Source organism: Pseudophryne corroboree, chromosome 9 (assembly GCF_028390025.1).
Source record: "Pseudophryne corroboree isolate aPseCor3 chromosome 9, aPseCor3.hap2, whole genome shotgun sequence".
NCBI classification, from domain to species: Eukaryota; Metazoa; Chordata; class Amphibia; order Anura; family Myobatrachidae; genus Pseudophryne; species Pseudophryne corroboree.
Genome location: NC_086452.1, coordinates 128,342,231 through 128,366,485, shown reverse-complemented (window position 1 = coordinate 128,366,485; position 24,255 = coordinate 128,342,231). Strand labels below are relative to the sequence as shown.

The 24,255-nt window shown below is 45.9% G+C and overlaps 1 long non-coding RNA gene across 1 annotated transcript in view; it reads right to left on the bottom strand.

Annotated features, from left to right (window-relative positions):
• The window catches only part of LOC134956786 (uncharacterized), a 160,035-nt gene that overhangs the window by 11,034 nt on the left and 124,746 nt on the right, over window positions 1-24,255 (bottom strand). The window contains exon 3 of the long non-coding RNA XR_010186172.1: window positions 15,827-15,986. This is a non-coding gene — a long non-coding RNA (uncharacterized LOC134956786). The remainder of the gene's footprint in view (window positions 1-15,826; window positions 15,987-24,255) is intronic.

Genomic DNA, 24,255 nt, shown 5'->3' with positions numbered 1-24,255 from the left:
CGAGGATCTTCAAGGTCACCGGAATGATAAAAGTCTTCTTGGGAAATTCTGACTTCTGGCCTGACAGGTTATTTCCCATCACCCTCAGGCCCTGAAGTTTTCCGGCTTTTCTGGGCATGATACTACCACATGACCTTTATTCCCACAGTACAAACACAACCCCTGCTGTCTCCTCCGCGTCTTCTCACGCGAGGAGAGGCGGGTAGCCCCAATCTGCATAGGCTCCTCAGAAAATTCCTCAGAGTCTGAGGTTCCCTTGGGAAGGAAGGAAATCTCAGTCTCCCTTTCAAGCCTACGCTCTCTCAGCCGTCTATCCACCCGGATGGATAACTGCATGAGCTGATCCAAGCTATCAGGCAAGGGATATTGTACCAGTTGGTCCTTTATCTGGTTAGAAAGACCTCTTCGGTACTGGTGTCTCAGGGCTGGGTCATTCCACTGGGTATCATGGGCCAACCTCCGAAACTCCGTACAGTAAACCTCAACTGGCCTTCGCCCTTCTTAAGGATCGAAATCTGAGCATCGGCTGAGGCCGTCTTGTCAGGGTCATCATACAACATGCCCAACACTTTTAAGCGACGGACAGTCAGGCTGCAACCCATATGCCCAGACCTGTGGGTCTCCATGTAGCAAGGAAATCACTATGCCCACCCGCTGAATCTCCGACCCAGAAGACTGAGGCCTAAGCCGGAAGTATAGCTTGCAGCTCTCCTTGAAACAAAAGAACTGCGAGCGATCTCCAGAAAAACGATCCGGGAGATTTACTTTCGGCTCCTTAACCCCTGCAGGTGCTGCTGCTGCGGGAGCTCCGCCAGCAGCCTGGGAGGTGTGCATTTTAATGGACAAATCATTAAATTGTCGAGTCAGGACCTGCACCTGATCGACCACCTGTTGCAACGTATTTTGAGGGGTATGCTCCATATTCCCACAAAATTTCAACAGGAGTATTAAGCAGCTGCATATGTTATGCACACCAGTGCCTGCAGGAAAGTACTGGTGTCAGAACTGTTATGCACTCCAGTGTCTGCAGGAATGTACTGGTGTTTGAACTGTTATGCAAAACAGATGGACTCACAGACAAACTGGGGGATATGACATAATGTACACAGAAGGTGATAGGGTAACAAAATACACACAAAGTGAACAGAGAAGCCCAGAGGCTAAGGAACTGGGTATCTCCCTTGTATTAGAACTGCTCAGATGGAAAAGCAAGATGTTGTGTTTTAATACGTAGAGAACCCGAAATGCTGTTGCTAAGGGCAACAGCAAAACCCTAAAGGGTTACCAACGGGTGTGGCAGTAAACTCCTTGGTCAGAGATGGAATGATAGACACAAGGAGAATCTCCACAATCCTAATTCTCACTTGCAGTGCACAGGTTTTAGCTTACTGCCACTAAACTGACCCCTGACACCTAGCACAGTGAGACAGGATTAGACAGGCAAGTCTTAGAATACAGCCGCAAACTTGCTAAGTTCACAGAGTAGTAACAGAACCCCAGCAAGCTAAACGACTGACTCCAGTCTTACTGCTAGGTCTGGATTGGCAGAGTGTAATACCAAATCCCCAGGCCTATTTGCAGTAAGCAACAAACAAATACAAAGCTACACAGTACTGGCTAACTTTCATGAACTGACTAACCAACAAAGATTCAGCAGCATCTGCTTACCCTGAGAAGAGGCCTTATAAAGCAGGTGCTGTCCACGCCCCACTCAGACCTCACAGTCTGTGAGCACAAAAACCAGCACCGGATCCCCTGCCGTGCACAGAGCCTATAACCACTGCACAGCAAGAGACCCGAACCGGAGTATCAGCTGCGCTCAGGTTACACCACTAGCACTTGTCTCCCGGTTGCCATGACGACGTGGCAGCACAGGGCAGGAGACCCTAACAAAATAGGAATCTACCCATTGATTCACAGAGTCAGTAGTTCCCACAGTAGAATCCTGAAGGAATCAGTGGTACTTCCTGATATCTGATCAAGTTTCCCTGTCTTTCCGATTTGATTTAGAATATAAGTAACACCTGATATAAGGAGCTAAGAACATTTTCTATGGAATTTAACTCTAACAGCGCTTGTGAACTACTCTCTTTTTTTGTTGTTTAAGTATTATTGAGGATTGGTAATCTCATGATTTGGTACTTAGCGGCAGTTGGTGGGCACAATTTACGCCTGCCAATATTGTGTTTAGATTCTACTGGGTAATGCCACATAAAGATGGCGTAAACCTCCGGCTCCAAGCTCCAGAATGTATTGAATCCTGGAACTTTGTACATACAGGAAAATGCCCACAACTTTGAGTTTTGGCATCATTTCTGCGTTTAGTACATTCTGCCCACAGTTTGTAAAATAATATAAGCTAATTGTTAGTACTTTATCTCTCTCCACTTTATCTTTCTCCATGCTTTAGCTAGAACTCACCCATAGTGTGAATGGGTAACAGGAGTAGTTCTAAGGAAATGGCAAATCTTTATACAGTATATTATTATTTTCATGTTATGGCATTCACATTTTTTAAATTCAATAGTTTTTATTTGAATTTTCAAAGTTTACATCAACACTTCACTCAAAACAAACATAAAACTACATACATACACGGAATGCATGGAAACAGCTGTACATAGATAAGGCACATAGTAACTCTTGCGAAAATAATGTCACGTAAGTCAAACAATCACATAGTCACAGCGTCTGAGAGTAGCACACCTCTATCTTATTCCTTCCAGCATAGGCATAAGCATAGCAGAACAAGCATAATACATCTCAATACAGCTCAACAAGGCCGGCCGTGAGGGTGCCCACCCCCAAAAATCCCAGAGTGAAATAAGGCGAGAGATGCAACTCAGGACCCTATCTCTCCTTAAAGTATTTAGAGTCTATCCACCTACCCCATATCGTAAATAATTTCCTCTCCACCTTCCTTGCCAGGGACACAAATTTTTCGTGTGCAACAGTTTCATTGACCAGGGATATCCAAGCCTTAATTGACGGGGCCTCGCCCGCCAGCCACAGCCGGGCTATACAGACCCTAGCTAGAGCACAAAGTTTAGTAACATATCTCTTGCAAGGTGGATCTAAGGCCTCCTATTCCACAATCAACAGTGTACACAATGCAGGCGTACATATGGAAGATGGAACACCCGTATCACACATGGTGCGTATAACAGCCGTCCAGAACCGAGACACGCCAGGGCATACCCAAATTAGATGCCAGAAGTCGGCACCCGCGGCTCCACATTTGGGGCATTGCGAGTTATGGGACCCCCCAATATGTGCTAACCTCACCGGGGTCATATATACTCTATGCAGGATGTATAGTTGTATTTGTTGGTACCTAACAGATGAAGTGGAGATCCGATGGGCTCCCACAGCAGTATTTCAAGCATCGTCTGATAATGTACCCACGTCTGATTCCCACCTATCTCGAAGAGTAGTTAGGGGATCTATATTATGCATCTGGAGAATACGACCATATATTTTAGAAACCAGGTGTCCCGAGTCCAGCGTCTGCATCATTAATTTGACCGGGGAATCAACGAGAGCTGGAGGACCATTTGGAAATGGGCATGTCTCAGCTGAAGGAATCGGAAAAAAAACCCTGAGGGGATATTATGTGTCTGCTGGAGTTGTTGGAATGAGGTAAGGGTCTCATCTTTATATAAATGTCCTAAAGAGTGCACTCCCCAGTTACCCCAAACGTCTCGGACCTGAAGATGACACAGTTCCGGCAGCCTGTAAGCATTATCCAGTGGGGTATCCGGATCAACACCGTGACCTCGCATCACAGAGTGCACCAATTTCCATATTAGGATGGATTGCTTAATAAGTGGCAATGTGGACATTTTGATACTACCACAAAGTAGTAGCTGTAATGGGGAGCCCCATGGGTAGTCATGGTGCAGCATCAGCGAGTGCAGAGCCAGGGCATCGAGGTCGGTAACCCACTCCCAGACATGTACCAACTGTGCCGCGTAATAGTAAAAACGGAAGTTGGGGAGAGCCAGTCCCCCCATTTCCCGTGACCTGGTCAGGGTATCTATTTTCAACCGTGCCCGCTTACTAGCCCACACCAGAGAGGAAAGCAGACCATTTATTTGTTGAAAGGTCCTCTGCGGAATATAAACGGGAGAGTGCTGTAGGACATATAGAAGTTTGGGCTGGAAGACCATTTTTACCATATTAACCCTCCCCGTGACCGTTAAAGGTAATTTTCCCCACGCCTTCACCCGACTGCGGAGATATGTTATTTGTGGGGTAATATTTAGGGAGGGGAATTTTTGAGGATCATTAGACACCCAAATACCCAGATATTTGAAGGAGTCCACCCACCGCAACGGGAGAGAAACCAACGGGGAATTAGGAACTTCGCCCTGAAGTGGGATAATAAAGGATTTCTCCCAATTGATCAAAAGCCCAGAATATCGCCCAAACCCACCAATAATTTCTAAATTCCTAGGCATAGACTCAGCATAGCGATCCACAAACAGTAAAACATCATCGGCGTATAGGGCCACCCTGTCTTCACAAGCACCCACCTTAAAGCCAGAGATCCCCGTATCCGCTCTCAGGAGGCACGCGAGGGGCTCTATGGCTATAGCAAACAGGGTAGGAGACAATGGGCAGCCCTGTCGCGTACCTCTAGACAGGGGGAAGGAATGAGATACGAATCCATTGACCGCCACTCTCGCTGAAGGGGAGGAATACATCAGTCGGACATATTTAATGACGTTCGGGCCTATACCGAATCTACGCATAACTTTCCACAGGTAGGCCCACTCCACAGAGTCGAAAGCCTTAGTGGCATCCAGCTAAACAACTATAGAGGAGGTGGGGTCCCTACAGGGAATTTGCAGATGTGTGAACAGTCGTCTAAGGTTAATGGATGTCGATTTATTGGGCATAAATCCCGTCTGATCCGGATGTATAATTTGGGAAATAACTGTATTTAATCTGCCAGCCAGCACCTTAGCCAAAATTTTTATATCAGTGGGTAGGAGGGATATAGGGCGATAGGACTCAACTCTCTTGAGATCCTTTGCAGGTTTAGGGATAACTACAATCACTGCCTCCGCCATAGATTGGGGGAGAGACTCCTGCGCAAAGATCTGGGCATACAACTCGAGTAGACGAGGGAAAAAGAAGTCCAGGTGATGCCCATATATCTCAGAGGGTATACCATCCAAGCCCGAGGCTTTACCACTAGGGGAGGCCTTGATAGCAGCCATAATTTCATCTGATGAGATAGGTGCCTCTAACAAGTCGCAAGCCTCACCGGACAGGGTGGGGAACCGAACCTTGTCTAAATAATCGCTTAGGTGTGACTGAGTGCACTCTAATTTAGATTCATACAGGTGACTATAATAGGATACAAATTCAGCCGCCATTTGTGGGGTCTGAGTCAGAGATATGCCATCAGAGTTCATAATCTCAACAACCACACTATTAGGTCTATCACCCCGGGCCAAAGATGCCAGGTACGACCCCTGCCTATCACCAGTAGCGTAGAAAGTATGGGATGAAAAAAGGAGTCTTCTCCATTAGGTACTCCCTCCATTCCCTCTGAGCCGATAACCAGGCCGCCCTAGAGCTGTCTAAAGAATCTTGTAGGTATTGCAATTCTGCAGCCACACTCTGGGCTTCCAGCACCGCCTCCCGTCGCTTATAGAAAGACTTCAAGCTAGATACCCATTTAATCAAACTCCCCCGCAGGAAGGTCTTAAACGTGTCCCATAGTGTAGAGATAGCCGTATCGGCGCTATTTAATTCAAAGAATTCCCGCCATGCGGCCACCAGGTCAGAGCCGTCCCCCATGTGTACAAGCCAAAATGGGTTACATTTCCATACAGCCTGGCCCCTAGAGCAATTAAAGTCTAAAGTAAAGGTCAAAGGGGAGTGATCTGATATACCTCTAGTCTCGTATCTAATACTACCAACCCGGGGGATCATGTCGTGTGAGAGGAGGGCCAGATCGATCCTGGAGAACGAAGAATGGGAGTGAGAGAAACAGGAGTATCGTTTAAGAGACGGGTGTCTCAATCTCCAAGGGTCGACCAGGCACAATCCCGACACCACATCTGCAAAGGCGGACTTCCCAGGACATTCAGCAGACGGAGACATAGAGAGCCTATCCATCGCCGCATCTAGCACATTATTGAAGTCCCCAAGGCAAACAACCGATATCCCGGGGGATGAGGCCATAAACCCAGCAGCTTTTTTAAGAACCACAGGGGAGTAGGGGGGAGGCACATAGACAGCCATAAGGAGGACAGGGACATAAAATAGTCTACATTTCAAGAACACATATCTCCCCCATGGATCTGTCTGCATGGATTCCAGTACAAAGGGGACAGTCCGCCTAATAAGGACTGAAACCCCACGAGAGGCCGAAGTGTGCATGGAGTGGTACGCCCATCCCACCCATGGCCTCTTCAATGAGAGAGTCTTACTCCCCACCAAATGCGTTTCCATAAGGCAGACCACATCAGCCGCATAGTTTTTGAACTGTCGGAGTACCAGGGACCTCTTAATTTTATCGTTAAGCCCTCGCACATTCCACGCTAACACTCTAATCCCAGCCATATTGCATCAAAAGTAAAACACATGTAGCACCTCGCGGCCAGCCCGTTCCGCCGTGCACAGATTCATACATCAGACGCCCATGTTTAAGTAGTACAGCAACATACCATGTCCATTCACAACATACCATTCCACACAAACAGTAAATACAACCCAAAACCTTCCCCCTCCCCCCTTCCTGTATACCACCCCGAACCTGCAGCATACTTGGATCCCAGAACTAAATGCAACTACCTAAAAGAAAAAATTTTAAATAGCAAAACTTCGTAGCACCATTAACCAGTGCATACACACCGTAGTCGGGGCCAAGAATATAATGACTCTCGGGAAATATAGAGGTAGTCTCCAGCCACCAACCACCACTCCCCGAAAAAATGGGGGGAAATCATATAGATCCACCCCCTAGGTCTATTCGTGCCAGAATAATTCCTACACAAATATCAAAGAGCCAAGCATATCAAACCAAACATATTACCCCCCTCCCCCGCTCCCCCAGAAATACAAAATATAATAAAATATAAAATTTAAAAAAAAGAGGAAAAAAAAAAAAACAGGAGGTAAGGAAGGCTCGGAAGCATACCATAAATATCAGAGTAGGCTGGCGAGTATTCATATACCCTGTTTGAGGCTTGAAAACAGAGCAGTAGAGATAAGTGGACATCAACAGCAGTCAACCACCCCCGCATCTTATCGTTTCCCATTAAATAGCTGACATATGTTAATCAATTGTAGTAAATTCCAAAAGATAAGGAAAATAAAAAAGGAAACACAGGAGAAAGTCAGCATTAGGGCTAGGCCGGAGATTCACGGATTTGCAAGGGCACGCCTCGCCGGGAATCGGCTGTCCAGCCACACCATGGCCTCACGGGGAGTTGTGAAAAACTTTGTTTCCCCATCAGCCACTACCCGCAACTTGGACGGGAAAAGCATGGCGTATGGCAGGTAAATTTCACGGAGCCTCCTCTTAACAGGCAGGAACTGAGCTCTATCCTTTTGCACATCCACCGCGAAATCTGGGAATACAGATATAGGCGATCCATTCCACTTTAACGGGCCTTTGGTACGAGCCAACCTCAGAACTGTGTCCCGATCACGGAAGTGGAGGAATTTAGCAATAAAGGTGCGGGGTGGAGCCCCTGGAGGCAGCGGGCGCATCGGAACTCTATGGGCCCGTTCAACTGTGAAGTAAGGTGAAAACTCCTCAGAACCAAAGGCATCCCGGAGCCATTTTACGAGAAACTCTTCGGGAGCAGAGCCCTCTTCCTTCTCGGGCAGACCAATAAAACGGACGTTATTGCGCCGCAGACGTCCCTCCATGTCTGTCATCTTTCTGCGCACATCTGTCATCTGAGATTCCAAAGCGTCAGTGCGGCGACCTAGTGGGCCGACAGAATCTTCGATATTGGATATGCGGGTCTCAGCTTCCCCCACTCTCTCTCTCACCCTCTGAAGGTCTTAATGGATAATGGAGAGATCAGACTATACTTGCCCGATTTTATCAGCCAGACGCGCCTCGCTGGCGGTGACCGCATCCAGTACTCTCTGCAGTGCGGCATCCGGAGGGTTAAAAGAGGCGGAACTGTACGCAGGGGATGGGGGTGATGTCTTATGTCTTACGCTCTCCCCCCTTCGCTGTTGCGGGCCAGGATCACGAACAAATGTATCCATTGCTCCTGCATTCGCGCCAGTCTGGCGACCCTTCACCATTTTGGACAGCACGGTGACCGACCAGTTAGCAGGGTATATCAAAGCAAATACAGGCAGAGAAAAGTGTGAGAGTGTATTTATATATATATATATATGTATAGATAGACAGCAGGGCCAGAGTCACGAGATATACCACAAAGTGGCCGCTTAAGCAGGGATGGAGGGACCACCACCCCCAGGGCGCATAGAACCAGTCCCCCGGCAGCAGGCTCCAGACACAGCAGGGAAGCTCGCCCTGCAGTTAATTCAGGCCGGGTTGGCAGGCCAGGAGAGAGAAGCAGGCGGAAGGAGGGAGGGGAGTGTGGGCCCAGTAATCTCCGTCAACCCAGACTCAGCTGCAGGTGTTGTCCTCCCCCACTCCAAGCAGTGTGTGCCCTAGTACCTGGTTCCAGCATGGATGTGGACACAGAGCATCAGGGGGTGCAGAGGATAGACGCTGGGGGCAGGCAGCTAGCAGTGTGTTCCCCTCCGGGTGTCACATACAGCGAGAGGCAGTGCAGACCCGCGGTCCGTGCTCCGGCGATTCGGCTGGCTGTAGCGGGCGGCGGCGGACAACGGGAGCCGCACTTCCATTCTCCCGTACCGCGCGAGTCCGCGATGTCAGAGCGGTGCAGGGAGCCTCACACAGGACTCTCCCCTGACAGTGTAGGAGGCGATCAGAGCAACGGAGGAGATCCCGGCGCCCTCCTCGTCCAGGTAATCAGCCAGTCGCCGCGGGCAGTAGCGGGGAGGAGAAGCCGGACTTCCGGCTATAGCACGAGGCAGTAGTCCCAGCGTGGGTCAGAGCCCGCCAGCACACAGGGCTCCAGAGCCTCCGGAGATGATAGCAGCAGGATTAAACCCAGTCCAGGGGGGGCAGCTATGGCCCCAGTATCAGACCGAGGGGGGGAAATCAGGATGTGTATTCAGGATGATATGGCTGGAGAGCTGCACACTGCAAGTGCTACTTCATGCCCGTCCAGGCCACGCCCCTCATGGCATTCACATTTTAAAGCTAAGATAAATTTGCTGTCATAATCTGGAAGGTTCCTCTGTAAGCACTCTACCTACCACTTCATTCAAACTATTAATTATTTGTGATTTCAAACCATATTTTCTTACAGTATTTGTATTTATCCTGCATTAGAGTGTTTTGCAATATTACTTCATTGTATATATACATATCAAAGTTTTATGGTTTAACAATCTTGGATAAACTCAAAGTTTCTCAGTGTTTCAAATTAAGGCCATCATTCCGAGTCGTTCGCTCGCAAGGCGATTTTAGCAGAGTTGCTCACGCTAAGCCGCCACCTACTGGGAGTGAATCTTAGCTTCTTAAAATTGCGAACGATGTATTCGCAATATTGCGATTACACACTTCTTAGCAGTTTCAGAGTAGCTTCAGACTTACTCGCATCTGCGATCAGTTCAGTGCTTGTCGTTCCTGGTTTGACGTCATAAACACACCCAGCGTTCACCCAGACACTCCCCCGTTTCTCCAGCCACTCCTGCGTTTTTTCCGGAAACTGTAGTGTTTTTATCCACACGCCCATAAAATGCCGTGTTTCCGCCCAGTAATACCCATTTCCTGTCAATCACACTACGATCGCCGGAGCGAAGAAAAAGCCGTGAGTAAAAATACTTTCTTCATAGCAAAATTACTTGGCGCAGTCGCAGTGCGGATATTGCGCATGCGCACTAAGCGGAAAATCACTGCGATGCGAAGAAATTTACCAAGCGAACGAATGAGGGCCTAAGATATGATACATATTATAGTATAAGAGTTCTCATTCCTTACTAGCTTCTTATATACAATTGGTAGTCTCAACAACATACTGTAAAGGGGTATACAATTAGTGTCGGTTTGTTTTGGCTACCCCCCCCCCCCCCCAAAAAAAAAAAAAAAAAAAACGGAGCAAATTCAACCCACCCTAGTCAATTGAAGGCATTTCGCCTGTTTTTTAATACATTTTCGCCATGCCATTTCACCTTTTTTTGGGGGTTGAATCGACATGGGCAAAAACGGACCATAAAACCATTGAAAACCACTGTCAATTCGACAAAACATGTGGATCAGCGGTGATTTCGCAAATCCACGTGTTTTTTGCCAGTGCAGGCATTTTCAAAAGTCGAAAAAGCAGCACTAAAATTGAATAGTTCGAATCCAAATTTGCCATAAAAACATCAAAAAGTGCTGTTTTTTCAACTTGTCGAAAATATTGGCAGTAATTGCATGCCCTCCCCCCCATAGTCTGTTAAATGGATGGTGTAATGGTTAGCATTACTGCCTAACAACACTGAGGCCATGGGTTCAATTCCCACCATATTCCTAACTGAGTGAACTTAGTATATTCTCCCTGTGCTTGCGTGGGATTACTCTTGTTTCCTCCCACAATCCAAAATTATACTAGTAGGTTAATTTTCTCCCCAAAAAAATTAACTCTAGCATGAATGTGTGCGTGTAAATGTGGTATGGAATATAAATTGTAAGCTCCACTGGGGCAATTACTGATGTGAATGGCCAAATATTCTCTCTGTTAAGTGCTATGGAATATGTGTGCGCTACATAAATGACTGGTAACATTATATATCCTGCCCTAGGCTCATAGACAAGAAACTAAGGGGGGTCATTCTGACCTAATTGTTCGCTGCAGTTCTTTGCAGCGCAGCGATCAGGTCAGAAATGTGCATGTACTGGTGCCGCAGTGCGCCGGCGCATAGCCGACGGCTGTTGTTACCTAGCGATCACCTCTGCCTGACTGACAGGCAGAGGCGGTCACTGGGTGAGAGGGGGCGGAACGCTGGCATTTGGCTTCCTATTTGTGGGCACAGTCCGACCAATGCAGGTGTGACCGGACCATGCGGGCCGCAGCGGCTGCGTGACATCACACGCAGCCGCTGTGAGCCGTGCAGCGACGAGTAGCTCCTGGCCAGCACACAAAAACTGCGCTGGCTGGGAGCTACTCCTGAAGTACAAAAGCATCGCCGCTGTGTGATGCTTTTGTACTTCAGCGACGGGGCAGGGACTGACATGCGGGGTGGGCTAGACTTGTGCTATGCGTCCCCCGCATGTCTGTGTTCCTGATCGTAGCTGTACTAGATTTACCACAGCTACGATCAAGTCAGAATGACCCCCTAAGGGTCTAATTCAGAGTTGATCACAGCAACAAATTTGTGAGCAGTTGGGCAAAACCATGTGCACTGCAGGGGGGCAGATATAACATGTGCAGAGAGAGCAGCGACAGGTGGTCCCCCTGGAAAAAGCTCACAAAGTTCTCCGAATCATAGCTAGCTACAAACATACCACCTCCTTCTTTGATGACTTTTTACATTATGAGAAGAGGCAAAAGTAATAGGACAGTGTCAAGAAGGTGATTAAAATTAGAGAGGCACATGCAATCAGGAACAACACACAGGTTTTCACCTCCACTCCAATGTTGGTGTGGAACGGAAAGAACTTCAACCAAGCAAATCTATAATTACCACATTACTGGACAAACTGAAAAACTAGGGGCCAAAGCCTCCAAATTTGTACCACCTTCTTCATTTTCAGGGATTAAGATAATCTGGTGTATACTGTACAACAGGATCAAGATTTAATATTTTCCTATCCACGGAGTCTGGAGACTTATTTTGTGAAAATTTTGTGGGTTTCTTTATTTCCATTTTTTTATTGCATTTTTATTACAAATTTTGTGGCAGATGCCTTATTTTGTTTTTTCACAGCTCTCAGTTAAACACATGTGAGCATACCTGTGTGTCCCAGTTACACCGCATCTTGTTTATTTTTTTTTTCACATTTAATTTTTAAATAAAGCAGCCTCTTAGATATCTAGCAGCCCCTCCGGAGCCCCCACACCAGCCCCGGATGGGCCAGTTGAGTTCGGGTGGGTTCAGTACAGTATTAAGCATGACTGTGCAGTAAATTTTTTGTTATTTAGCCCCGGCCCTAGTGGAGTTTTCCACTCTACAGTCGAAAATAATTTCATACTATAAGTAGGACTGTTGGAGGAAGCAATGCTAACCTCTGTGCCCACAGCATGCCTCAGCCTGGCAAGCCAGACATATTCCTGGCTATAATCGACCATGAGACTCCATGCTGAGCCTTATTCAGTAACTGTTTGTGCCTCACAGGAGCTCCTGACCCATCTAGTGCTGCAGTGCAATGGAAAGCTGATGCAATGCAAGATCATAGATTCTCCGTTCTTCTAACACTGCAAGGTCTTACAATAACCCTACGCAGCCCCTAGGAAAATAACACTGTACAACAAATGCGCATCTTGTAAATAAATAATTCCAAAATGTGTAACATTAATAATAAATAAAAATTATGGTTGACTAATTTGATTATGATTCTGTCTCTTCTGAGTCTGACTGACTTTGGCCAAAAATATGGTCTCATTGGAAAACACTTTGTCAAAATTGCAATTTCCATTTCCACCTTTGCGGCTATGTTTCCACAAATCTGTTTGTGATGTTGAAGCTTGTTTCATATTCTGGTCTGGGCTTTAATTTAAACCTAGGATCAGCAGTACCCCTGGAATTAAACGGCAGCACCCCTGGATTTATACAGCATAGGCAGAACCCCTGGAGAATTACACAGCACAGCAGACAGGCAACAGCACCCCTGAAATGGCAGTGGGGCAGCACCCCTGGACTTATACAGCAGAGGGGCAGCACTCCATGTAAGGCAGCACTCCTGGATTGATGTGGCAGGGAAAAGACATGCAAGATGGAATTGTCCTTGGGCCCTGCCACCCACCCTTATGTTGTATAAACAGGACATGCACACTTTAACAAACCAATCAGCGACAGGGTCTGCCACATGACTGTGGCTGAAATGATTGGTTTGTTTGGATCCACAGCAACAAAGAAGCAATTTCTCTCTCCTTGCACAAACTGGCTCTACAGTGGCAAGATGTCTTCCTCATCCTCAGATTCCCTTCCCCCTTCAGTGTTTACATCCTCACAGAGAAATTCTATTCAAACAAACAAACCACATCATTTAGATGTCAGTGAACTGCTTACGCTATTACCCAAAGTTACTGAACTAGACATGACTTATAATGAATGCACTGCAGGTGACGTATAAGGGATGATGTTCCTAGGTGGTTAATGTCCTTGCCCCTACTTATTATGGATTGACAAAGGCAACATATGGCTTGACGCTTGTTGTCCGGTTTTGTGGAGAAATAATTCCACACCAAAGAGGTGGCTTTTTTGGTATTTTGCCCATGCATGACAATGGTCTTTTTTATCCAAATTGCCAACAACTGTCTCCAGTGGAGCCTTATTCAAACAAACCACATCGCCATCAGAATCCTCATTGTCAACTTCCTCCTCAGTGCCAGCTACTCCAATATCCTCCTCATACTGGTGTACTTCTACAGTGACAGCCTCAATTTCAATATCAGCAACTTGACTGTGGGTGCTTCTCCTAGCACTTGCAGGGGGAGTGCAAATGGTGGTAGGGGCCTCCACTACCCATACAGTGTTGTGTAGGTCAGACATAGACATCGCAAACGCGAACAGTGCCAGCACCCCTGTATTTTCACAACACCCCTGTAAATTTACAGCATACAAGACAGGGCCAATGTACATTTATTTTCACTGCACCCCTGTACTTTACAGCATACAGGGCCAGTGTACTTTTATTTTAACAATAGCACTCCTGTTTTTTTTTACAGCATGCAGGACCAGTGTACTTTTATTTTATCAACAGCACCCCTGTATTTTTACAGCATACAGGACCAGTGTACTTTTATTTTATCAACAGCTACCCCTGTATTTTTACAGCATACAGGACCAGTGAACTTTTATTTTAACAACAGCACCCCTGCTTTGGGTTTTGGATTCGGATGTGTTTTGGATTCAGGTGATGTTTTTAAAAAGCCTCAAAAACAGCTAAAATCATACAATTTGGGGGTAATTTTGATCCTATAGTATTATTAAGATCAATAACCATAATTTCCACTCATTTCCAGTCTATTCTGAACACCTCACACCTCACAATATTATTTTTAGTCCTAAAATTTGCACCAAGGTCGCTGGATGACTAAACTAAGCGACCCAAGTGGGCGGCACAAACACCTGGCCCATCTAGGAGTGGCACTGCAGTGTCAGACAGGATGGCACTTAAAAAAATAATCCCCAAAGAGCACATAGGAGGTCACTCTGAGTTGATCATTTGCTAGCTGTTTTTAGCAGCTGTGCAAACGCTATGCCGCCTCCCACTGGAAGTGTATTTTAGCTTAGCAGAAATGCGAACGAAAGGATCGAAGAGTGGCGGCATAATTTTTTTGTGCAGTTTCATAGTAGCTCCAAACCTACTCAGTGCTTGCAATGACTTCAGACTGTTCAGTTCCTGTTTTAACATCACAAACACGCCCTGCGTTCACCCAGCCACGCCTGCATTTTTCCTGGCACGCCTGCGTTTTTTCGAACACTCCCTGAAAACGGTCAGTTGACTCCCACTTCATGTCAATTACCAGCAGTGCGACTGAAAAGCTTTGCTAGACCTTGTGTGAAACTACATCTGTCGTTGTAATAGTATGACGCGCGTGTGAATTGCGCCGCATACGCATGCGCAGAAGTGCCGTTTTTTATCCTCATCACTGCACAGCGAACAAAAGCATCTAACTATCAACTCGGAATGACCCCCATGGTGCAAAGAAAAAAAAAAGGTGCACCAAGGTCGCTGGATGACGGTCGCTGGATGGCTAAGCTAAGCGATACAAACACCTCAATATCACTGGAGTTATTCGTTCTAATCAATGGTATTATTTATTGGTCCAAATCACTGGAAGAAAATGACAAAATCACTAGAATTACAAGCCAGTATCACGGGAATTATATAAAATGGCAGTACCACTGGACATAAACGGAAGTGTCAGAGAGGATGGCTCTTTTAAAAAAAATGTATCCCCAAACAGCACATCGTGCCAAGAAGTAGCTGTCCCATATGTACCAAGAAGTAAGAGGGCAATGAGGTAGCTCTATGACTAAACTAAGCGACACAAGTGTGCGGAACAAACACCTGGCCCATCTAGGAGTGGCACTGCAGTGTCCGATAGGATGGCACTTTTAAAAAAAACTTTTTTTTATATGACAGGGACAAACCCACTGTCCTAACAATTGGCAGGGCTGATTAAACAAACAGCCAGGGTGAAACTCCTGAATCCAGTTTGTAACCCTGGGTAATAATTTTTATTACCCAGGATATAATAATAATCACTAAGACTCCCCTGTAGTGATGTAGATGAGACCCCCCCCCCCTCAGTGGACCCCCACATGGGAATCCTTCCGCTTCACGCTAAGAACACTAAGGGAGTTGACTCCAACCTCTGAACCTGTGCACCTGTAGTGGGTGCAGACTTTCTGCTCTTTCTATGGCCTAGCCTCATGCAGAAGTAGGCCCTCTCGAATTTTCTCGATCTGGCAGCCCAAGGGGACTCAATCAGAGAGGCAGAGTTACGTCTTCTCACAGGTGGTGCTGCAGAAGGAAGCAAAGCTGACTTACCAGAAGTAGCCTTTGTATTCAGAGTATCCCCAAGCGGTGTCTTACCTGTGAAGGGGAGGTACCTCTTGGATTCGGCATCTGCGTTCCATTGGCGGATCCAGAGACCTCTGCGAGCCGCTACTGCCATGGAGGATGCTTCTAGAATTCATCAGCCCAATGTCCCTCGTGGCTTTCACCATGAATTTAGCCGAATCCTTTATGTGACCTAGAATCAAGACAACATCATTCCTATGGATTGTATCAAGGTCTTCTATTCAATTGTCTGACCATTTTATCATAGCCCTAGCTACCCAAGTGCATGCAATAGTGGGCCTAAGGGTGGCTCCAGTAGCCATGTAAATGGATTTTAGAGTTGTCTCTATCTTGCGGTCAGTCTGCTCCTTTAATGAGGCAGAGCCTGGTACAGGTAATATAATTACCCCTGATGGCCTGGACACCAAAATATCCAATATGGGAGGAATCTCCCATCTCCTTCTATGCTCCACATGAAAGGGATATGTCTTAAGTACTTTATTGAGGATGTGAAAAACCTCTTCTGGGTTTAACCAGGATCTTTCAAATAGGGTATTCAACTCTTCTGAAACCGGGAATGTCACTAATGATTTTGCAGTTAGCATACAATAATTTTCCTCTATTTGTAGTTATTTCTAACAGATCCCTAATGGCATTGATAAATTGCTGAATTTTTATATTCCAATCTATCATAGTGCCCCCCTCTAACTTCTGTGTCGATCGCTGTGTCGGCATGAATGTCTGCATTGGCCTGCAAGACCTGTGTATCAGGGCTGAGGGGGTCCTAGATGAAATGGACTGATCCATATCTAGAGCATTCTTTGTAGCTTTTTTCCAGCAACTTAATAGAGTATGCCCTAATAAACTCTGAGGAATCTTATTTCCTAGGCTATCCTAATGGGATGAAACCACTCAAAGCAATCCTGAGTACCTGGTACAGACTCCTCTGAGGAAGACACCTCCACAACCTCCAAAACATTTTGTTCTGACATGACACTGACCAATGATACTGAGCACTGATGATATTACTGAGCAGTGATACGGAGCACTGATGATACTACTGAGCAGTGACACTGAGGACTGACACTGAGTAGCACAATGCAGCACAAGACACTGAGCACTAACCAGTGATACTGAGCACTGATGATACTACTGAGAAGTGATACTGAGCACCGATGATACTACTGAGCAGTAATACTGAGAACTGACACTGAGCAGTACTATGCACTGAGCAGTGACACTGAGCACTGATGATACTACTGAGCAGTGATACTGAGCACTGATGATACTACTGAGTAGTGATACTGAGAACTGACACTGAGCAGCACAAGACATTGAGCACTGACCAGTGATACTGAGCACTGATACTACTGAGCAGTGATACTGAGAACTGACACTGAGAAGCATGATGCAGCACAAGACACTGAGCACTGACCAGTGATACTGAGCACTGATGATACTACTGAGCAGTAATACTGAGAACTGACACTGAGCAGTACAAGACACTGAGCAGTGACACTGAGCACTGATGATACTACTGAGTGAGCAGTGATACTGAGCACTGATGATACTACTGAGAAGTGATACTGATAACTGACACTGAGCAGTACTGTGCACTGAGCAGTGACACTGAGCACTGATGATACTATTGAGCAGTGATACTGAGCACTGATAATACTACTGAGCAGTGATACTGAGAATTGACACTGAGCAGCACAAGACATTGAGCACCGACCAGTGATACTGAGCACTGATACTACTGAGCAGTGATACTGAGAACTGACACTGATAAGCATGATGCAGCACAAGACACTGAGCACTGACCAGTGATACTGAGCACTGATTATACTACTGAGCAGTGATACTGAGAACTGACACTGAGCAGCACAAGCCATTGAGCACTGACCAGTGATACTGAGCACTGATACTACTGAGCAGTGATACTGAGAACTGACACTGAGAAGCATGATGCAGCACAAGACACTGAGCACTGACCAGTGATACTGAGTACTGATGATACTACTGAGCAGTAATTCTGAAAACTGACACTGAGCAGCACAAGACATTGAGCACTGACCATTGATACTGAGCACTGATACTACTGAGCAGTGATACTGAGAACTGACACTGAACAGCACGATGCAGCACAAGACACTAGGCACTGACCAGTGATACTGAGCACTGATGATACTACTGAGCAGTGATACTGAGCACTGATGATACTACCGAGCAGTGTTACTGGAAACTGACTCTGAGCAGCACAATACACTGAGCTCTGATCAGTGATACTGAGCACTGATGATACTACTGAGCATTGATACTGAGCACTGATGATACTACTGAGCAGTGATACTGAGAACTGAAACTGAGCAGCACAAGACACTGAGCACTGACCAGTGATACTGAGCACTGATGATACTATTGAGCAGTGTTACTGAGAACTGACGCTGAGCAACACAAGACACTGAGCACTGACCAGTGATACTGAGCACTGATGATTCTACTGAGCAGTGATACTGATCACTGATGATACTACTAAGCAGTGATACTGAGTACGGACACTGAGCAGCACAAGACACTGAGTACTGACCAGTGATACTGAGCACTGATGATACTACTGAGCAGTGATACTGAGCACTGATGATACTACTGAGAACTGACACTGAGCAGCATGATGCAGCACAAGACACTGTACTAGTATTAGCAAAGTATTACTGAGCAGCACGATGCAGCACAAGACAATGAGCACTGATGATACTACTGAGAACTGACACTGAGCAGCACGATGCAGCACAAGACACTGTACTAGTATTAGTGAGCAGCACAAAAGCACTCTGGAATTGTGACCCCCAGATACCACTGTGACTGGAATGATGATGAAAGATGCAAAGTCACTGGACACTACTACCACAGCACCCTACAGCAGCAAGATGCAGCAGAAGACACAGTACTAGTATTACTGAGCAGCACGATGCAGCACAAGACAATAAGCACTGATACTGAGCACTGATACTGAGAACTGGCACTGAGAGAACATAGCCACGTCCTCTCTGTACTCTCTGTACTCTCTACAATGCACAAGCGAAAATGGTGGCGATGCGCAACTCTTTATATGGAATCCGAATCTCGCGAGAAATCCACCATCTCAGGTCCCTGTGTACTTTCTAGAGGCAATTGCTGGTGAATGTCTCCACAGAGGAATTGATTATAATTCATTTTGATGAACATCATCTTCTCCACATTTTGTGGAAGTAACCTCGTACGACGATCGCTGACAAGGTGAGAGGCTGCACTAAACACTCTTTCGGAGTACACACTGGAAGGGGGGGGGGGGGGGCAACTCAGGTAAAATAAAGCCAGTTTGTGCAAGGGCCTCTTTTTCCTGCCAGTATACGTACGGACTGTCTGACGTGCCTACTTGGATGCGGTCACTCATATAATCCTCCTCCATTCTTTCAATGGAGATAGATTCATATGCAGTGACAGTAGACATGTCAGTAATCGTTGGTAGGTCCTTCAGGCAGGACCAGATGTCAGCACTCGCTCCTGACTGCCCTGCATCACTGGGCTCGGAATTCTTATCCTTTTCCTCACAGCTGCAGTTGCGGGAGAATGTGAAGGAGGAGCTGTTGATGGGTTACATTCCACTTGAGTTGACAATTTTCTCACCAGCAGGTCTTTGAACCTTTGCAGACTTGTGTCTGACGGAAAGAGAGATACAGGGTATCAGGAGGCAGGACTAGGACAGAAAGGCTAGGGTACAGGGAACTGTACAGTGTACAATTACCATGTAACAGGCTTCACCAGGTAACAGGAACCAAACGATATCACCGTCAGGGAGGAACTGACCAGAATCCCTAATAAACAGGAGGCAGACCAATCACAGGAGTCATCAGTCTGGTAAAAAGGCATTCCAAACAGATGTGCTACTGTACGCAATGTAGATCAAACCCTCAGTGAACAAGTGAGGGAGGTTCCAAGCTTGAATTTCAATTACATTTTTAAGAGCTGATATACTGAATCAACTCAGGAGCCAAATAAATAGTTACTGTTGTTGATTCTACAGAAATGTCTTTAGATACTCTCTAGTTCTGTCTTCAGTTATCAAACAAGAATGTGATTGAACTTGAGAAATCTCAGCATCTCCAAAGGAAGTACAACTCACAGTGTGTTCTAAGAATTCTAATTCTACTTTGTTTTATGTGCATGCGCTCAGAAGTAAACATTTCAGCAACCTCAGTTCCTCACCATCCCAGGTGGTCAGCATGTTTTAGGGTCATACATGTCCAATTTGACACTGTAGACAAGAATTTAAGGATATCCCCAGGTGTCATCCCCCCTGCATGCCTGCCCACTTACAGCCCTACTGCTCTGTGTTTTAATGCCAAATACTCTGGTGGTCTAGGGTAATGAGTAAAGGTGGTCTCACAGACACATTACATGCTCTGTTGAGCTTGGTATGGCACAATTGGGTTCCCTCTACACTGGCCCTTCCCAAAAGAGGTCAGCACTGCTCCTCAGTTTGCCAAGTGCCAGATTCTTTCTTCCCTCTTGGCACTGGTTTGACTCCTCAGACTAATGTGTGTAGGGATTATTACTGCACTTTTATAATGTATTTCAGCAGCTCCTATAAATTGGATAATAATAAATAATAAATGATGTTAAGGAGCGCTTGATTCATGTGGTTGTGCTAAAGTATGTGTAATTTATGTGGATATCATGTTAATAATTATTGCAATACCTGTAAAAAAAAAAAATGGGTTAGATAAATGTTTAAGCTCCTTTTGGAAAACATTTGTTTAATAGCAGTACGTGCCTATGAAATACAGCGGCGGGTTAGTTAGCTAGGGACAGAGAGAGAGCTCTGCACTAGGCAACTACCATTGCGGCTCCAGCCGCCGTCAATTACAGGTATTACAATAAATATTAACATCATATCCACATAAATTACACATAATTTAGCACAACCACATGAATCAAGCGCTCCTTAACATCATTTATTATTGACTCCTCAGACTACTAGACTCTCCCCAAACTTCACCTGAACAGCAAGGGGGCTAATTTAAGCTCTTTTGCAAAATCCCCTTTGAGGAGTCTTCTGTACCGGCATCTACTATCTTCCTTCCGATGCTTCTCCTGATCCTCTGTATTCTGACACAACAACTTCCAAGCCTCATCGACACCTGTTCTTTGCCCCCCCCCCCCCCCCCCCACCTATGCCAGGCATTCCCAAACTCAGTCCTCAAGGCACAATAACATACCAGGTTTTAGGGATATCCATGGTTGAGCACATGTGACTTATTTAGTATCTCAGTTAGTTAACTATATGTGCTGAAGCCTAGATATCACTAAAACCTGTACTGATAGTTTGCCTTGAGGTCCGAGGTTGGGAATGCCTGCCCTATGCTATCATACTACAGTAGCTTTGCAATACTTGCATCAGGTAATAAAAGTATGAATGTTTGCATGTTGTAGATGTATATATTGTACATAGTTGTACTACTACAATAAGTCATATACAGGTTTCTCCTTGCTCAGATCTGGTGATAATTGTAAGAGCCAATAGAACAATTTAGATCACTATACTGTATAAAACTCTGATCATTTCTAAAAACCTGTATTTTATGTTATGTGGGTCAAAATTGTTTTTCACATTTTCATTATGAAGAAACCATAAACATATTCCTAGCTCTGTAGCTGCTGCACAATACTTGTTATTGCAGTCAACTTGGAATAGCAGATGTTGCTCCACCAAGTTTTTGTAGTTGATTCATTTATCATGCCAAGACTTTTAAATGTCTCACGTGTGTATTTTTGCAGTCTCTAATAAAGTCAGGTGTCCCAGTAGCTGAATCTTTGTTTAATGTTCTTGCACCCTGTATTTACTTTTAATATGAGTTGCAGAGTTGTAAAACTGTTTTGAACTTTTCAGTGCCAATGGCGCACATTGACAGGAACTGTCCCACTCCCAGTGCCTGTGGCAATGATTCTATGGCACTGGCTTCTCTTATAATTATCCCCTGTTTAGCAGTTTGGACGTCAATGGTGGGATGATGGGGGTTTCCATGATGCACACAAGTCATGCAGGATCACTCTGTCTGAACTGCTGGGTGACTTCTGATTGTGGGAAAGAGTTTCCCAGCTCCTGGAGAGGTGAAAGGACCACCAGAGCAGTGGGTGAGTTGTACTAAATACAATAGAAAGAAACTGAAGCAAAAATAAAAACACAAATACAAATAAAAGAAAACCTTTCTAGCCATCAATGGCCTGTGTAGTCTGGGGACTTCCCATATTAAAAATAAATGAAGGGAACTAAACTAAATTTATGTAATAATTTTGCTTTGTTTTCACTCTAGCATCAGCCCCTACTTGTATGTCCTGGGAGAGTCTGCTCTGTTGGTCTGAAGCGTGCAGCTTGTGCATATGTACAGAATCATGATCCTGTGCATGCATGCAAAATAAAAAGTAGTTCAGGCCAGGGCTGCCAAGAGAAATCCTGGACCCCTGTACAACTACCCGGGACCATATATATGTGGTCATTATACACAGGTGCAGCAGTATATATATGTGGGCATCATACACAGGTGCAGCACTATATCATTGTAGGCATTTTTCAGTACACAGGTGCAGCAGTAAATACATGTGTGCATCATACACAGGTGCAGCAGTATATACATGTGGGCATTACACACATAAACAGGACATGCACACTTTAACAAACCCATCATTTCAGCCACAGGGTCTGCCACACGACTGTGGCTGAAATGACTGGTTGGTTTGAGCCCCCACCAAAAAAAGAAGCAATCAATCTCTCCTTGCTTAAACTGGCTCTACAGAGGCAAGATGTCCACCTCATCATCATCCTCCGATTCCTCACCCCTTTCACTGTGTACATCCCCCTCCTCACAGATTATTTATTTGTCCCCACTGAAATCCACCATCTCAGGTTCCTGTGTACTGTCTGGAGGCAATTGCTGGTGATTGTCTCGACGGAGGAATTGATAATAATTCATTTTGATGAACATCATCTTCTCCACATTTTCTGGAAGTAACCTCGTACGCCGATCGCTGACAAGGTGACCGGCTGCACTAAACACTCTTTTGGAGTACACACTGGAGGGGGGTCAACTCAGGTAAAATAAAGCCAGTTTGTGCAAGGGCCCCCAAGTTGCCTCTTTTTCCTACTAGTATACGTACGGACTGTCTGACGAGCCTACTTGGATGTAGTCACTCATATAATCCTCCACCATTCTTTCAATGGTGATAGAATCATATGCAGTGACAGTAGACATGTCAGTAATCGTTGGCAGGTCCTTCAGGCTGCACCAGATGTCAGCACTCACTCCTGACTGCCCTGCATCACTGCCAGCCGGTGGGCTCGGAATTCTTATCCTTTTCCTCGCAGCCCCAGGTGCAGGAGAATGTGAAGGAGGAGCTGTTGACGGGTCACATTCCGCTTGAGTTGACAATTTTCTCACCAGCAGGTCTTTGAACCTCTGCAGGCTTGTGTCTGCCAGAAAGAGAGATACAACATAGGCTTTAAACCTAGGATTGAGCACGGTGGCCAAAATATAGTGCTCTGATTTTAACAGATTGACCACCCGTGCGTGAATCCTGGTTAAGCAAATTAAGGGCTCCATCCACAAGTCCCACATGCCTAGTGGAATTGCTCCGTTTTAGCTCCTCCTTCAATCTCTCCAGCTGCTTCTGCAAAAGCCTGATGAGGGGAATGACCTGACTCAGGCTGGCAGTGTCTGAACTGACTTCACGTGTGGCAAGTTCAAAGGGTTGCAGAACCTTGAACCTTGAAATCATTCTCCACTGCGCTTGAGTCAGGTGCATCCTTTGCTTGTATCATCGGCAGATGTATAGGTTTCAATGGCCTTTTGCTGCTCCTCCATCCTCTGAAGCATATAGAGGGTTGAATTCCACCTCATTACCACCTCTTGCTTCACTTGATGGAGTGGCAGGTTCAGGAGTGTTTGCTGGTGCTCCAGTCTCCGGCACAAGGTGGCTGAATGCCGAAAGTGGCCCGCAATTCTTCGGGCCACCAAAAGCATCTCTTGCACGCCCCTGTAATTTAAAAAAAAAATTCTGCACCACTAAATTAATTGTATGTGCAAAACATGGGACGTGCTGGAATTTGCCCATATGTAATGCACGCACAATATTGGTGGCGTTGTCCAATGTCACAAATCCCCAGGAGAGTCCAATTGTGGTAAGCCAATATGCGATGATGTTCCTCAGTTTCCGTAAGAGGTTGTCAGCTGTGTGTCTCTTATGGAAAGCGGTGATACAAAGCATAGCCTGCCTAGGAACGAGTTGGCATTTGCGAGATGCTGCTACTGGTGACGCCGCAGCTGTTGTTGCTGCTGGAGGCAATACATCTACCCAGTGGGCTGTCACAGTCATATAGTCCTGAGTCTGCCCTGCTCCACTTGTCCACATGTCCGTGGTTAAGT